The sequence below is a fragment of the Lepisosteus oculatus genome, chromosome 21 (genome assembly GCF_040954835.1).
Source record: "Lepisosteus oculatus isolate fLepOcu1 chromosome 21, fLepOcu1.hap2, whole genome shotgun sequence".
In the NCBI taxonomy this organism is placed as follows: Eukaryota; Metazoa; Chordata; class Actinopteri; order Semionotiformes; family Lepisosteidae; genus Lepisosteus; species Lepisosteus oculatus.
The window spans coordinates 16,594,203-16,611,178 of record NC_090716.1 but is presented as its reverse complement, the minus strand read 5'-3'; the positions used below and the strand labels follow the sequence as shown (position 1 = coordinate 16,611,178).

General features: G+C 40.2%; 1 protein-coding gene and 1 long non-coding RNA gene across 4 annotated transcripts in view; one reads left to right on the top strand and one right to left on the bottom strand.

Annotated features, from left to right (window-relative positions):
- kcnq1.1 (potassium voltage-gated channel, KQT-like subfamily, member 1.1) overlaps positions 1–16,976 on the bottom strand; it is a 282,710-nt gene that overhangs the window by 30,609 nt on the left and 235,125 nt on the right. The window lies entirely within an intron of this gene.
- Positions 1,770–7,950, top strand: LOC107075801 (uncharacterized). Of its 2 annotated transcripts, none has more exons than XR_011182948.1 (3): positions 1,770–2,023; positions 3,706–3,766; positions 5,498–7,950. It is a non-coding gene; the product is annotated as an uncharacterized lncRNA (long non-coding RNA). The 2 variants fall into 2 exon arrangements; XR_001477324.2 differs by having other exon boundaries at positions 3,558–3,766.

Sequence of the window (16,976 nt, the reverse complement as noted above, 5' to 3'; positions counted from 1 at the left end):
CATATATCCTGAAATGTTGTATTTTTTTAATTACGTTACTTGAATCACTTGATACACTGTATAGGAAATGTACACTTAGAGACTATTTATGGCAATTTTAAAGATAACACATCATGCCAAAAACCCTCTATTAAACCTTCTACCCTATTTATGGGAAAGCCTATTTTAAGAAAATTGCATGCCAACTTCCCCCCAAAGTTTAACATATATTATAAAATATGTAATTATCTGTATGTCATTTTACAAATATGTGGAGATTTTGGAAATGTCTTTTTGCTGCAGGAATCTTTTTTCCCTGTAGGATTGTAAAACGTTTCTTTCTGTCTTCATGGAAATAAAACCACAACAACAAAAACAATCCTAAGGTAAGGAAAACAGTAAATCCATTCCTTGACTATAGACTGTATTAATCAGACTGGAGCTTGTGCTAACTTTCTGTGAGGAGGACTCAGAGTATCTCCCCCAATATACATAAACTCAACCATCACAAAGCTACACCCCAACAATGCTGGGGTGCATTCATACCGCTGGCTGCACAGGAGCGACTGATGTCAAAGAGCTTTGCTCTGGGTCTGTGGCATACGTGAACATAAACTGCAAACCTTCTGGTCATGAGTCTGTAGCTCAGACGTTCCATGTAGCAAGGGTCTTGAGGTTGAAGGAAATAGTGAGTAAGATAAATATTATGTATATTAATAGTTTGCTATTGTAGTATATTTGAATACACACACCCTGAATGGGACGCCAGTCCATCGCAGGGCACACAGACACAAACACACACACACACTTACACACCCTGGACAGGACATCAGTCCATCACAGACACACACAGCAGAAACACACACACATTCACACACTAACAGGACACCAGTCCATCGCAGGGCACACACAGACACAAACACACCCTCACACCAGTGCCAATAGAATCTGATTACTCTACCAGTATGTTTTCCAACAGTGTGTTTTCAAATGTCTTTTAGAATTCTTACAATATCAAAAATTGGAATAGATTTGTGTTAAATGTTATGCCACAAATCCTCTGCAATCCCGACAAGATCTTCTGTAGTTTGTGAATGAAAAAATAGTCACTACCGTTTTCTCTGAAAGCTGGGTCTTGACTGTGTCTTCACAATGAGGACATTAAATCCCAGTGTACTGTGGTTTCGAAGGTCATTGATTCAAAAATATTCCACAGAAAAAAAAGGATTTTCAGCCAGTTGCTTCAGGCTCTTCTGGCTTGTTTCTATTTTCTATGGCAGGTAAAATGAGTTATTGAAAAATCTGATGCTGGCTGCAGTTCAGGGCTGCATAATTACAGTTTATTGGAATACAGCCTGCACATCAGAACAATTCAGAAATGTTTCTACTGGGAGTCTCCATTCTTATATTTCACTACTGGCGGCTGTTTAATTGTTTAATTATTTTGTCTGTTTTTAACATCAGAGAATAAAAGGTTTTCTTCAGACATAAAATGGTAAGTTCCTGAAATAAAAACATGATTTTCCCAATTTCCCAAAAGGGTCATCTTGCAGAGAATCTGAGTTTTGGGCAGGTGTAAAAAGGATGCAGGGGATATTCACAGATTGCATCCTTACATGCTTTTCATGAAGAGCCCTGTATGTTAACCACTAAAGCAGCTAGCCTCAATGAAATGGCAATTTAGCTACCCAATCAATAAAATGAATCAAGTACATGTTGCACCATTTCCAGTTCTGAGATATTAGGACGCAGAGTGTGCACATGTCCACAGCTACCTACGGCAAACAGCACTCAGCTCAGCTTCTCAAAGTCTTCCTGGTGGCGGAGGCAGGAGCTGTGACTGAATGAAGAGATCAGAGTGCAGCTCCCATCCTGGGAGCTGTCTTCACTGGCGCCATGGCAGCGATTCAAGAAGCACAGGCAAAGTCAGCCTGCCTGAGCCTTTCCAGCCAAGCAGAGGATCTTCATTATTAAAAGCGGGAAAATGATCTGGCTTGGTTCCAGCAGAGACTCTCACCATTTTTAAGTATCGTACATAATTTCTGTAAGTATTGACATAAAGAAAGTAGAAAGTGGAGGAATCAAATTTATGAATCTTATTTTCTTAGCATTCTCTCAAGCCTCTGCAGGGAGCTTCAAAGGGTGCTATCTCTGCCTTGCTGATCCAGCAGGAAATGTAATATTATTAATCATGATAATCCTGTCAGGAGTACAGAGGAGAACTGCTGCCAGTACAAATACGCTGTGGGTGACTGTTAAGACTGCCTGGACAAAATGGGTGTTTAAAAATGTCCAGGGTCTGTACTGGGATTGAAGCAGGATGGGGGCCAGTTTAATGAAAAAGTCTGTTGCAAAATTCTAGGAAAACAAAACAGCTCATTTACTCTCTTCATTTCCAGCGCATCTTACAGCACACTTCACATAGAGCCACAGGTTCAATACAATCACAGCTGCAAAATGAGAGCTCTCGGTTTTGCTTCAGGTTTTCATTGTGAGTATTTTACAAAGGAAAAGGAAAGTGAGGAAAAAACTGGAAGAGAAAGAAAAAGACATGCATCCAACTGTAGATGTTGTTGGTTTTGGTAGTACTACAAATGCAAAAATTGAGAATTAATTTAAACGTCTGCTGCTATCAGATTGCACTGGTATGTTTTTGATGAGGTTAGCAAACCTTCATCTTTGAATTGATTTTTTTCTCTCACTTATTTCCCCCGTTATCTTGGGAGTTTTTGAAACACAGGAGGGAGCAAGTGCAAACCTGACCAAACAGCCGGGGGCTGTTTTTGCCAAATCCTCAGTGCCAATAAGAGAGGGGGTGGGAGGAGGGGGGAAGGAGAACAATAGATTTTTGTTCTTCGATATATTATTTTACAGCAGTTTAAAAGGCAGCAAAAGTGCTTATGCAAGGCTTTTTTTCCTGATGAAAAACTGCTGAAAAGGAGCAGGAGGTACATGGGAGTCAGAGAGAGTTAAGAGACAGGAAGGTGCAGAAAATTAAAGTTACAACCACACAAGAGAACTGAAAGACATGGGTGCCTGTATTTTGTTATAAGACACATGCCCAGATAAGAGCACAAAAGCAGGTATTCCTAACTGACTTCAGTTCAGTTTCGAGCAGATTAGACCCCTGGTAGTCACTGATAGTGACCCTGAAGTCTTAAATGTTGTGCATGAGCTCAGCTGCTGAACCTTCTCACAAATGATGAAGAAGAAAAAAGGTTTCCTGACTTTTGCTTTTGTCAGCACTGGCTGTTTATGTGAAAAAGTACAACTGAGCAGTTCAGAGGCCATGTGAAGCCTGGCACCAGAGAATCATTTCATCTGTTCTTGAATCTGTAAAAGTACAGCAGGAACCTTTTTACTGCTCACTAGTTACTTTTTTAAATAATAGGCAAAGATATTAACTGAGTCAAAAATGTCTGTTTTTTTTCTTCTCATCTCTTTTTCCAACTTTTAGTCTATTTTGGGATCTAGAAAATGATGAAATGAGAAAAGATGATGGTGTCCACGGTTTATCTTACCACAGGACAACTAATTAAACTTAAAAAGAAATTCTAAGGCACCAATCTCTTTCAGAGATCAAGGAAATCCCATGTGGAGAAAAATACCCTAAAATCTAAACTCTTGTGAGGTTTTGAAGCTGGGATATTCCACTACTGAACATTAAATTAGGTACTTTGGAAGCCTTGAAATGATACTTTGCTGAAAAAACAGTTTGACCTACAGGGAGAGATGAAGCAGCTGAACAGCAAGGCTGTGGCCCTGAGGGAGGCTGGACTGCAGAACGGTATGTCATTGAACAAAATGGTGAAATGTAGTAAAACAGTAAATAGACAGGTACCAGATAAAGGAACACATAGGCTATACTGTACATGGTAAAAATGTGAGAAAAACTGCAAAAACAGTAGTTCATACAAATGAACCATGATAAGCTTTCATAAGGAGCGAGACCAAGCTCATTCACTTTAGGCTACAGCTTGAATGTTTTCTTCTACTAATGATACTACAAGATTGGACATTATTTTTTACAGTCTGAGGCATCCCTGGGGCATTATTAGTACTACAGACTGGGACAATATGGAATTATTAAATATTGGTACAGTATAGAATTTAAGTATTACAGACCTACATTATTGCAGACTTTAACTATTATTTAATAATTAGAGGTTGTTGTATATAGTATTTAAATAGTACTGACAACATCATTAGCTTTTTTGACACCATCTCCAAACACAATATATGTCAAGGGAAGATCACGGCTTTGTGCAGAATATTCTCCGAAATCTTGCACAGAAACGCAGCACCCTGGTAAACTGCATATTGACATGCTGTTAATAATGTTTTGGACAGATGCTATTTGTGTTTAATGTTTATACTGAAAAGAAATAACTCTCCTGGGGGATGTTACTTGAGATAGGGGTCTAACTGAATTGGTAGCCTTGTCTGAGGGGCATTGAGAGGGCAGAGGCCTTGTTGTCCGTTACAATGTATCTGTTGTGAAAAATCCACTCCACACTTTACAAACCACTTTTACCAGTTAGTAATCAATAAATCAATCAATGAGACTGTTGGCCCTAAGATCAAATGATGCCATTTTCAGTGCAGACAGTATGTCAGACTGCTAAAGTCTGGTTACAACAGGGTGTCCTGTACAGGAATGGGGCATAAAAAGTGATCAAATTCATGCAGGCTTTAAACAGCTAAAAAATAGTTAAAATTGTGCTTTGGAGGAAATTCAAAACCAACTGATCTCTTACTGTTTTTTCTGATGGAATAACTGTCCTGACTCTGTTCATATCTTTGGATCACACAGTGGAAGGTGGGACGAGGCCTTCCTCACAGTTTGTATTACAGCTGTTCCTCTGGAAATAATTGCACCCATTATGAGCCCAAATGCTAAGATGCTTTGCATAAATCACATCAGTAGAGGAATTTTGTTTTGTTTTTCAAGGGGAAAAATGTTAGGAAAGCAATAATGGGATTTTTTGATTTATGGCTGCACTCTGTTTTGTTTAACAAGTATTAAGATGGCACATTCCCTGGAGGCTTATTCTGTTTACAGAGCAGTTCTCCCTGCAGGGCCTCTCCTGACCCACATGTCAAACAGCAGTCTAGTTAGAGACTCTTAAACTCGAGATTTTGTAGGAAAGGTCAATTCGTACGAAACGCACTTTCACTGAAAGTGTTTACAGTGAAGTTCTCCAAGAAGAAAAAAAACACAAAATGTCTGACGCTGTTAGTTGTTAATAAATGAGCAAAGATTAATTCTATGCTAAAAAACAGAAAGAAGAAACACGTTTCAACTGCTAAGTCTTCTTCAGGTATCACCTGAATCACAAGAAATGCTCTTCACAGTAGGACAAACAATACCTTGATCTTACAACAGGGTCACAGATTCTAGATTCCTACCATAAGACAACTACAGGGTGTTAAGGGAGTCATCTTTGTAACATTTAATGAATAACACATTCATTCATCCATCTGTTCATCCATTTTCTAACCACTTCATCCAATGCAGGATCGCAGGGTCGAAGGGAGCCGGAATCTATCCTAACAAGCCATAGGTGCAAGGCAGGATACACCCTGGACACGACGCCAGTCCTTCACAGGGCAAGCAAAGACATGCAAACACAGATGAAAGCCAATTTTCCCAGAAGCCAACTACGCCACCAGCATGTCTCTAGACTGTGGGAGGAAATTGGAGCACACAGAAGAAACACATCACGAACAGGGGGAGATCATACAATCTCCAGGCAGGTAGCACCCCAGGTCTGGAACTGAACACAGGGCCCCAGCACCGTGAGGCAGCAATGCTGACCCCTGCACTACAGTGGTGCCATTACTGCATAACTACTATCTCCTAAATGAAATAGCTTAGTCAATAGGTATATATATTACATTTGCAGAGTACTTTTATGATAATTTACTATAAGAAAATAAAACCTTTTTAGAATATGTTATCTCTGTGGAAGACATTAGCCTAATGAATAATACTAAATACCACAGGAATATAAATAGTAATAGGAAAACGCAACATCATATACATAAGCAAATGTTTTCACACACTTGTAAGAGTTCTCTATACAAACTCTGGTTAAGGATAATTATCCTTATAATTATCTACAAGCCCCGTTATTGCTGTTAATACCTTTAAACTTTTATAATGGCAGACTGTCACAAAGATGATTTTCACACAGAAAATTCTGAGGCAAAACCTCAATGATCAGATTAAACAAGAAAACAAAACAGTCTTACAATATTTGTTCCTTTGACAGTAAGATAAGTTATTGAGTATGACAGGTGAACAGGTGTAATAAGAACCCTAAATACACCTGTTAGTCTATATGAAATAAGCACAAAGAAGAAGGACTAATATCCAGGGATTCCTATGGAATGACTTGACAGAATCTGGTACATCAGGTCATAGGAGAATAACATCTGATGAAGGAAATATTTTTTATTATAAGCAAATATAAACTAAAAAATGATACAGTGTGATCAGAAGCTGGTTTGCAAGCCCTAAGCTTCAGAGGGAGATGAAAAAGAGAGGCTGACAGTCAAATGCCCTTCAGGCCTGCTGTTCTACATGGTGGCAGGTCGGGTTTGGATCTTCAGAAAAGTGAGATGATGCGCTTCTGACAGAAAAGATACCAGGCTGTTCCTGGTGTGGTGAAGCACTCATCCCAGTCCACAACAGAAGTGCAGAGGAAGAAAGGAATCTCAGCACTGGGCTGGCCACGGAGGCTACATGACTATTGAAAAACTTACATTCCTGAAACATGCCAAGATGTTTTGTAAAGCCCAAAGCAGGCTGTAATCAAAGCCCAAGAACAAACTACCTGCTTGTTTAGCCCGTGTGACTACGCTCATCCACAATGTCCGCCATTGGAATGTGATTCAATCTGTAACAGTCTGAGTGCTGGTTTATGAAAACACATGCAGTATGTAACTCACAATACTCCAAGTCTTATACTGGACGAATGCAGGAACAAAGTAAACATTTTTCCTAAGCATTGTATTTGGAAGTCCTCATTCCTTGATGGTGAGAAAAGGCAATGCGATACTGTTGTCGGCAGTAGAGTTACAGAAAAAATAATAATGCTACAAGTCTGATATTTGTCTTGGCAGACGGTGTCACAGTTTCCTTTCCCCAGCTGAGGGCAGACCCATTCCCTGCTCCATGAGGGTCCTCCCCAAGAACAGCAGCCAGTGCTAAACCACGCAGTTTCCAGTCGTGACAAACCTAGGGGAAATACAGTTTGGGACTGCTCGCCGAGTGTGGCAAATATCCCAGCACTCACTGAGGAGAACTTCGCTTGCACAAACTTAACCCGGAACAGACTGCTATGTTTAATATGTTATGATATTTAACAAGTTTCGAGCTTTAATAAATAATGTTCTTTCCATCCATCTATTTTCTAACCACTATATCCAGTACAGGGTTGCGAGAGGAGCCGGAGCCTGTCTCAGCAAGCTCTGGGAGCATGGCAGGATGTGTCCTGGGCAGCACACCTGTCAATCATGTTCATTACCTTAACATACTGAAGTTTTTATATCTCTATGTGCCTATATGCCCAAAAATGGAGGAACAGTTTTTTTTTAAGAATCCCTTGTTTGACAAAGTGTTTGTTATTAGAATGCCCACTTCACCCATTTCTGAAGTCCAAGACCCATCTGAGTGATACTCAGCAGCCAGTATAGACCAGCAACCCCAACACACAGCAGATCACGGAGAAACAAGAGGAGAAACTCCATCACCGTTGAATTAAGGGGAACATTTAATACAGCTAGATTGTTCAAACCCAGAGTGGCCTTTACCCATGGCACCAGGGGAAAATGTCCTTTCTCTTATGAAACATACTTTAAAGACCTCAGTTTAACATTTGGAAGATGTTGTATCTTACAGCCACTATACTGGGGAACTGGAAATTCAGGTTCAGAGAGAAGAGCACCACCTACTGGTCCACCAACACTGCCTGCACAACCTCCTGGTTTTCCTTAGAGGTCTCCCATCCAAGAACCAGCCAGACCAGCCTTGCTTGGCTTTGAAACCAGACAACAAGCTTGAAACACTGCTGGTTACTACAACACATAATAACTACTGTACATCATTAAAACAAAGTTTAATCTAAAAAGAAACTTGCCATAAAGTCAGGCTAAGGCCTGTTTGAACTTGCCTACCTGTTAGATTGCAAAACCCAGAAGTTCTACTGTTTCTTCAAGTAAACATCCTGGCTGATTTGTAAGAACCTGATAACCCCGAATTACTGCATCAAGCACTGGCAGGATTCAGACACCAGAGGCTGAAGAGACGGCCCACAGGCTCAGCAATGAAAACATAGATGAAACATCCAAGAGACAAGCTTTTTCAACTTCAATTTTAAAGTGAATTCCAAGGCTCCTTCCTTTGTAGACAAAAACAACCATTGATGGCTCTCAAGGAAAGAAGTCTTTCTAGGAACGCAAGAAAAGAATGTATCATCTTTCAAAGGATGGAAGCAGAACAAATTCTAGGAAACGTAACCACCTACCAATAATCCAAACAGCCCAAAAACACGACAGGACAGCCTCCAATTAAACACTAGCTGGTCACATCCAATATGTAATATACCGCACCCTCAAGGCCTGTCAGAAGGCATGAGCAGAGCGGAGAAAGTTTAAATGATTCACAATTATCTTGGCATAAGAAACATTTATAACAGCAGCTGGAATTTAGTTTCAGCCCATTCACGCAGGAAATGTGAAACTGAAATCAAACATTTAGACCTAGATTTAATGCCATTTTTAGCTCCACATGAAGCCTAACAGGAACAGTTGTGTTTGAGAAGCACAGTGAGGCAGGATCATTGCCCTTCTTATCTACAATAAATGACATCTGATGATGATAATAATGAAAACACCATCCCTCTTCTCTTTTAAAGTTGAAATAAGCACATATCAGGTATTGGACAGTGTGTGTGATTTTCATTCTCTGAGTTCACTCCTAAAGTCCTCTAAAGGAGTCTCTATTGTCCTCAAAAAAGAGCTTAAGAGTCACGTAACAGGAAAACAAAAGCAGTTGAATAGTCCCACCATTGTTTTAAAAAACTGGTGGATTTGGAGGTAGCATGCTTCCATTGTTGTTTTCCTTTCCTGACAGACACACATAAACTCCAGTTCACACAATATGAAACAAAGCTTTTCTCATAGAATACTTTTGGACTTTGGCCTTCTACCTGTTTAAACAGAAGTACATGTCTTCCTAGCTGCTCTGGCACCTGAATGGCGATTTCAAAAACAAGGCAAAGATTACCACAGTACCAGCTCTACCAGTCATTGTGACCTAAAAATAAATTATGCAAATGTTGAAAATGTACCTCGCTTCCATCCAGTTTCTAGCCACTATATCCACTACAGGTCTGTGGGAATGCTGGAGCCTATCCCAGCAAGCAATGAGCACAAGGTTAGACACCAGTCGATCACAAAACACAGGAAAACCTACACCAGGGCAATTTTTCCCAGAACCCAATAAACCTACCAGTATGTCACTGGACTGTGAGAGGCAACCAGAGCACCTGGAGGAAACCCACCTGAACAAGGTAAGAAAATCCGAACTTCACGCAGACAGCACTCTGGTCCTGAATTGAACTGAGGGCCCTAGAGCTTCGAGAAAGCAATGCTAACAATACAGACACTCTATGTCTGTGTGTTCGCCCTGTGGTGGATAGGTGCCCCATCTTCGCCCATTGCTTCCTGTGATGGACTCCCGCTCCATCCCTGTACTCGAGGAAGTGGATAGAAAATGGTTGGATGGATGGAAAGATCTCATTTAGGAATCCTAGGTTCGGTTCTAGTTAAACTTTTAATCTAACAGTGTACCAAAGTTTTGGAAAGTTAAAATCATGACCAGAGAAAATCATAAAACAAGAAAGCAACATTCATATACATTTGTTCTGTTTGTGAAAAAGATCTTTGTAATAATCAGTGAAAAGCAAAAATAATAAAACGAGAACGTGAAATCTAAGAAAAGTAAAGAAATCTTAACTACTGGAAGTGGCTTCAGGCTGGTGGGTCGCTATGCTGATAGTGGGTTCTGTCCATGGTGCTGATACATTTCATTTTAAATCTGGTCCGAGATCTACAAAACTCTTCACAATGTGACAAGACCAAAAAACGTCAAGGAAGCAGGAAGTATCCACAGGTAATGGAGATATTCCAGAAGCAGCTTAGTAGTTTTGATGCTATCCTCCTTCTGATGCACCAAGGTAAATTCTCTTTGGGATTTATCTCATAACCATACACCCAGCTTTTTAGCTAATTGGAACCAGGCCTGTCCAGGCCTTGTCCTAGAAGCCCAATGTGTTCACCTTTGGTTCCAACTCAGTACTTAACAAGCTAATCCACTAGTTACCGATTTAAATGGACCAGTATAATAGCATCTCTCAGCCCTTCAAGTGCTGCTGCCTGAAACTGACCCAGAAAGCCTATAGACAACCTGTCCTTCCAGAAGCAGGATTGGACAGCCTTGCACAGAGAAAAGCGCAACGCTTCATTTCACAACTGGCTATGACACTGTGCAATGCATGCTGTCTAATGGTAACACAACTCCTGTCAGAAACCTGTTGTAACACTTTCTCAAAGCTATATGGTGCTAGAAAAGAATGCATTGACATTTGGTTGTTGTAGCAATAAATACGTGCAAAAGAAAATGAAAAGGAAGTTCAGTAAGAGTTTTGTAAAGTTTTACATCTAGATCAATGCATGGTGGAAAATGAGGTAGGACCCCCCTGCAGCACAGTCTACTTCACAGTGAGATTTGAAGGAAACACTTCAGGCAGTGTTGAAGAAGTTGGGGGGGGTGGGGTATTGCTCAGTAATTGAATATACACGATGGTACACAAATGCATAAATTAAACTATTTACTCTGACCTTACACAAGGTCCTCAACTTTATGTAATATGTTATTTTGACATATTCTACATTTAAATATATATTGGCCCTGTTTCACTATAACAATTATACAATGTTAATAGATTCGAAGTCCATTACTGCCTCACATTCAAGCTGTATCTGGAGTATCTGGTTCTGGAATAACGACTGTGCTTATAAAGATACATGTGCCCATGCTGGCACCTTCCAGTACCACAATCACAAGCTGTGAACTTCAACATATAAGAGTGGCTCTCCTGATTAAAAAAGATGGTAACGTCCAAAGGTCTTAGAGAGATGGTACTTGTTTAGATCTCCATGCTAGAGGTGGGATATTTTTTATACAGCTTTATTGCACATAGTCCTTTGTAAACATACTGTACATATACAAATAATCTTTATGAAAACGAGTATCACCATCACGATTCAAGGGGACAGTATGACTAATACAGACAATACAAGCTAGTCTAATTTTTATAAAATTCAAAACATAAGAAATAGACAGGCTAACAAAGCACAGCAAAATCTATCATTTAGGTTATTTTTTAAAATATATTGGGTTACCTTACTTTCAAACCAGCTTAAGCCCAACATAAAAAACATCTGAACAACATCCATAACAACTATAATTCGCACGTGAAAGATACATTTTAGGATTTTATTTTCTTTTTGTTTTATAATGAAAAATACTGTATAGGTGACTGCAGGCAGTGGTTTCAGATATCTTGAGTGTAAGGATATTGAGGCAGCATAACGCTGCTCCCACATGGTATTAATAACCTGCTTGGACAACGTGCCCAAAACCAGCTAGGAGTGCTGGCTGGCTGTTTTCCCTCTGCTCCCAAAAGCAGAGGGAATGAATCTGCTACGGTCCAAAGGTCAAAACTGAATTGAATTTAATTTTTCTTTTTTAAAAAAAAAAAGTAAATTTCACAAGTCACTTGCTCCTAAAATGGTGATTAATGAGCTGCAGCTGGGGCTGTAATCAGCGAGACTCTCTGTAATTCATGAGTTGGTGCCCTGCTCTTCCACATCGCCTCCACCAGGCCCTGTGCTCCCTCACAGCAGGTACAGTAAACGTAGCGCCTCTTATTTCACTAAATACAGATGATTTTTTTTGGTGTCAGGCTCTATTCAGCTCTGCTACACTAGACCACTCCACTACAAGCATTTTCCTTGCCTGGAGAAAATGGGGGCTAAACTGTTGAAAGTAAAGGGAACCTGAAATGGGTTAATGGGCGCCACATTCCGCATTTGACTTCAGTCTCCCCTTTAAAAATTCCTTCTGTTTATTTTGATAGAGATTCTTGGCAGGGCTGCTTTTGGAGCGAAACACAAACAGCCTATGGGCCACAGAGCGGCACAGCTGCTCGGGTTGTGGCCAGCCCCCAACATCCACCCCTTCCACACTCATCCACACTCACCCCCGCTTCCTCTCTCTCCACAGCAACACTGGCAAGAAGAGAGCTTGGCTGCAGACAGGCAGCTGGCGAGCTGCTGCGGCCCGACTGCACAGACTCCCCCACCTCCAGCCCTCTTCACGCATGTGTGCGGCTCCCAGTCTGAAGCAGTTGAAGCACACAGAGCCCTACACTCTTGTGACTTTCAATTAACCAGCACACGGCACCCCTGGAGACAGTGGGCGGAAGAGCAGGGGGGAGTGCTGGATAAGAAGGGGTGGTGGGAGTCTTTTCAGCCGCGGTCAGAAGGTATTCAAGCCTGCACAGACTGCACTTCAGTGGCTAAGCCGTCGCACATTGTTAATTCGCTTCTTGTGCCTTCTCGAGTGAGGAGAAAAATAAAGGCGTGATTACAGGGGGCCGGGGCTGCTCGCTGGGCTCTGTCCCGTTCGCGGAGAGAGCCGCTGCCCGCTGTCTGCATGCTCAAGCTGAGAGGTTGCATGTCAGCTAATTGCCGTCTCGGGCCCTGGATCTTTAATCTCCTCAGCTCTTAAACTGGACTCCCTCCTCACCTTCTGTTAGTTTTTAATCCATTAAAAGTTTTTTTAGGACTGAAATTTAAATAATCCATACTGTAAAACTCTGCTGTAACCCTTCCCTCTCATGAAGGCACTATAGAGTAGGTACTGTCTTCGGAAGCAACAACAAATGATTCAGCTGTGGAAGTATGCAAAATCTTGTCGTGCAATGATATGACCCATACTCCCCAGTTTCTCCAGCAGTCCATACCTCTGCCTCTGCAGTGTAAACATTAAGACTCCTACAGAAGTGTCCGTGTCACACATTGTGTCAGTGATGGCTGAAGTGTATGATTATTTTTGTAGTTGGTGATGTGTTACAAATGTGTTACAAATATTTCGTGATACAGTGGCTCATTGTCATAATGTAAGGCACGGTATTAGTTTCCTTTCCATTTTGACAGGTTGCTTTGTTTTGGAGGTCAGGCAATGAAATTAAACTACACTCTGAAGGTCTTTTTACGGTTATCTACAGTTCTCTGTTCAGAGTCAGACTTGAAAAGCTACCTCTGTACAACACAAGAACCGGCAGTTTTATCTTTTATCTGAACCTCATCCCAGTTATTTTTTATATCTCTTATGCTTACAAATAACCAAAGAGCCACCCTCATCAGCTACTCCGTTTCATTTCTTACTTGACTGCAAAAAACATCCCTTTTCTAACAACCCCCCTAAACATAAGTGTTTTACCTGAGCCCTAATAGGACAAAGTGAGGAAGCTGCACTCTTTCTGGGTGACGATTATTCTGTCTACTAATTCACAGCTCATATTAGTTAATAGACAATACAGAGAAAGGTTTGTTAAAAACCAAAGGTATGAAGTTCCACAAGCCAAGTCCTAGATTTTTAAATTGATAATAGTGGCACAGGACCTTTATATTACAAACAATTTTGTATACAGCTTCAAAAACACACCTCCAGGCACACCTTCTGAACTATATATGGAGTACTTTCACCAAACAAGCACTGCTGTTGGTTCTGGCATTTCTATATCAAGGGATGTTATGTTAAAATCTTGTTATGCCCCAGTAAGCTCTTGTTTAGAATTCTGTGTTTTACAATTTTGGTCACTTTGTTTCCTGCTCTGTCCAGAGAAGAGCAACCAAATGCTTTCCAGGATTTAAAGGAATGTCCTAAAACACTTTTTGTCTTGAACAGAAAAGAGAGTTATTAGGGGACCTAATACATCCTGTATATTCAAATACTCAAAGGCACTGACAGTCAGCCCAGAAGACTTGATACAGAATCAACAGCATAAAAGAACCAGAGCTCCTAGCAGAAAACATGTGGATTTGCATTTCAATCTGGGAACTGATGGTATTTCTTTACACAAAGGGGCGTGGGAGTATGGAACAAGGTATCTGGCCATGTGGGTGAAGCTGTCTTCTGAAATCCTTAGATCAATACCTTGATACTTGAACAACACCTTAGATCAACTACCAAATGGGACAGATGGGCCAAATTGCCTTCTCTTATTTGGTAACATTCAGATATTCCTGTATGAAGTATGAACCTAGTAAGCAGTTATGAGTTACTATTTTATCGTTTTAAATTCTTCCTCTTTTAACACCTGAAGAGTGCACATCATCGCTCACTGTTCATCCTTCTCTTTCACAACAGCGACGATGGAAGCTTATGTTCTATTTTAACATCAAAATGTAACCAAGCCCTGATGTATGGTCGTGTTTAGCATCAGTGGAATATCCCTTAAGAAGGAAAATCCAGTTATGAGTAGTTAGGCAAAGCTGAACAGTCAAATATCAAACATACCAGTTTCTTTCTAACCAGACTTGGCTGTGGTGTTACTATGAAAAAAACACCAAATCAACAAAAAGCCTATATACACAGAAAACACTAACCATAGAAACAAACCGTTCCATTGTTTGTGTTAGGACCAGGGTAAACAGATTCTATGCTCAATTAAAGCATAATATGAACCATCGGTTTCTATGTTGTAATTATTAAACTTTTTATTATGTGTATAAATTGCTAGGGCTTGTCTAGAAACCGGCTTAATCACTGATAAACACCCAACTGTCTCGCCTTTTAAATTGAAAAGAAATCACCAAACCTAATTGAATTTCCACTGTCTGCCAGAACTCGGGCTGGTGCCCTTTGCATACCATAACAGGAAGGGAAAAAGAACTAATATGAACAATTATTTGTACAATGATTTTTAAATATTTTAAAGTTAAAATATGTTGCCTTTTCTGCTATGCTTATAGTGGGACATTTTTGCTCTGTTACTGTGCACACTTCCAAATTTCCAGCATAACAATTTCTGTGCCAAGGTGGTTTGTAACCTACAGTAACCCTAATAGTAGCAGTGGAAAATGTGGACAGAAAACACAGTTGTCCTGTGCTGTTTGTGAACTGGTGAGAGTAAACTAAAACTGGATTAACCTCTCCCATAAGAAATCCTGTATAAATGTATTTCTTCTTTAAGGCATTGGAACGTCACAACACACTCCAAAAAGTATTTCCACCTTCTGGAAGAATTACAGCCTCATAATAAAATTCTATTTCACTGTTAAAGTGTACCAGCAGATATGCAAAGTTTGAAATGGACATCATTTCTTGAACACTGACATCGTTAGCAAACTGTGAGACTGTGGATCTGAATTTTCTTTAACTTTGGTTCAATCTGCAGGAAAAGCATAAACATACTTAAGGTTTGGGTGGTCAGACAGAATGCTTATCAAATAAGAGGAATTTTTTCAATTAAAGTGCATCATTTGGATGGCATTCATACAAGCCCTTGTACTGTATATGTTTTTAATGTACTTACATAAAACTGGCCACGCAAACACTTCCAAATTCCTAAACACTTGTTCGCGATCACAAGCCAAAACTCTTCCTACCCAGGTGTATACTAAGCTTGAACAAAACCCTTTTCATTATCAGCCACGCTGAACGTTCCACTCATTTCTGCCCACGCCTTCTTGATCAAATTATGCCGCATTTAAGAGAATTCCTAATGAGAGGCTTGCCTGGCGCTCTGAAAGTCACAGACGTGGCCTTAACTGATCCTTGTTTGACTTAATAATTACAAAGCTAGGCTATTTTAGTTTGCCATCAAAAGGCTACTGTAGTCTTTCAATGTATACTATATATATTTAACAAGTCAGACTTTTAAATCATATACTGGGCAAGGTTTCCTGGCAAGCACAGCCTCAAATTACACAGTAACTGTGAAAATAAAAGGAGGTGCTATAGATCAGGGTGGTGAAGTGAGACAGACGTGGGTATCAAAGGGAACTATGTCTTCTATAAGCCAGGCAGCTCAAAACAGAGAGGCTCGGGTACAATTGACCACAAAGACAACTCCAGGTCCTCCTGCTGCTTGGGCTAGGTTTTCTCTTGTGTCTTATCAGGACGAAAGGCAGTCAGAACAACTCGCAGGCTGAGGCTGAGCTACAGATTGGAAGCTGGCCATACTCCGATTCTACTTTTTCCATTACAACACATTCTGGGGATACAATAATTGTTTAATTTTTTTTCTATTTTTTCCATTGGAGGAAGCCAGATGGAAGTCTGGCATTCAAAATATTTAGGCTAATTCCTGAAATGGTGCCATTGGCTGACCTAAAATTTTTCAAAGACTCAGCAGAGGACCTGACAGAAGGACAAAGGACAGAAACACAGGGGCTTGAGTTTATTTAGTCTTTTTTTAGGAGAAATTATAAAAGATTGTGTTCACACCTAGAGAATCAAATTATATTTCTTCCCCCAGTATCAGCCTAGCATTATAACTCCTTTCAGCTAAAATAATAATTAAACTTGCAGCAGAATATAGTTGTGGAATGAATGGACCACTTACTGTTTCTACTGCTTTACGCCATCCATTAGTATCCAGTGGAGTAGCTTTTCCTTAAATACACTTTTGGTACAGACTGTATCCCCAGTTTCAATTTTACAAATCTGAGCTTATAGGTAGAAGGTAATAAAGAGTAGTAACTTGACAACAAATCAGTTTATGTTGCCCACATATGTTTAATACTTACTAAATCCAGCGCAAAGAACAATTTGGCCTGTGCTTTTTATTTTTCCAACCTGTGTTTGGTTTTTGAAAAAAATACACTCTCCAGTAAGTGCTCTTATCCTTAATGTT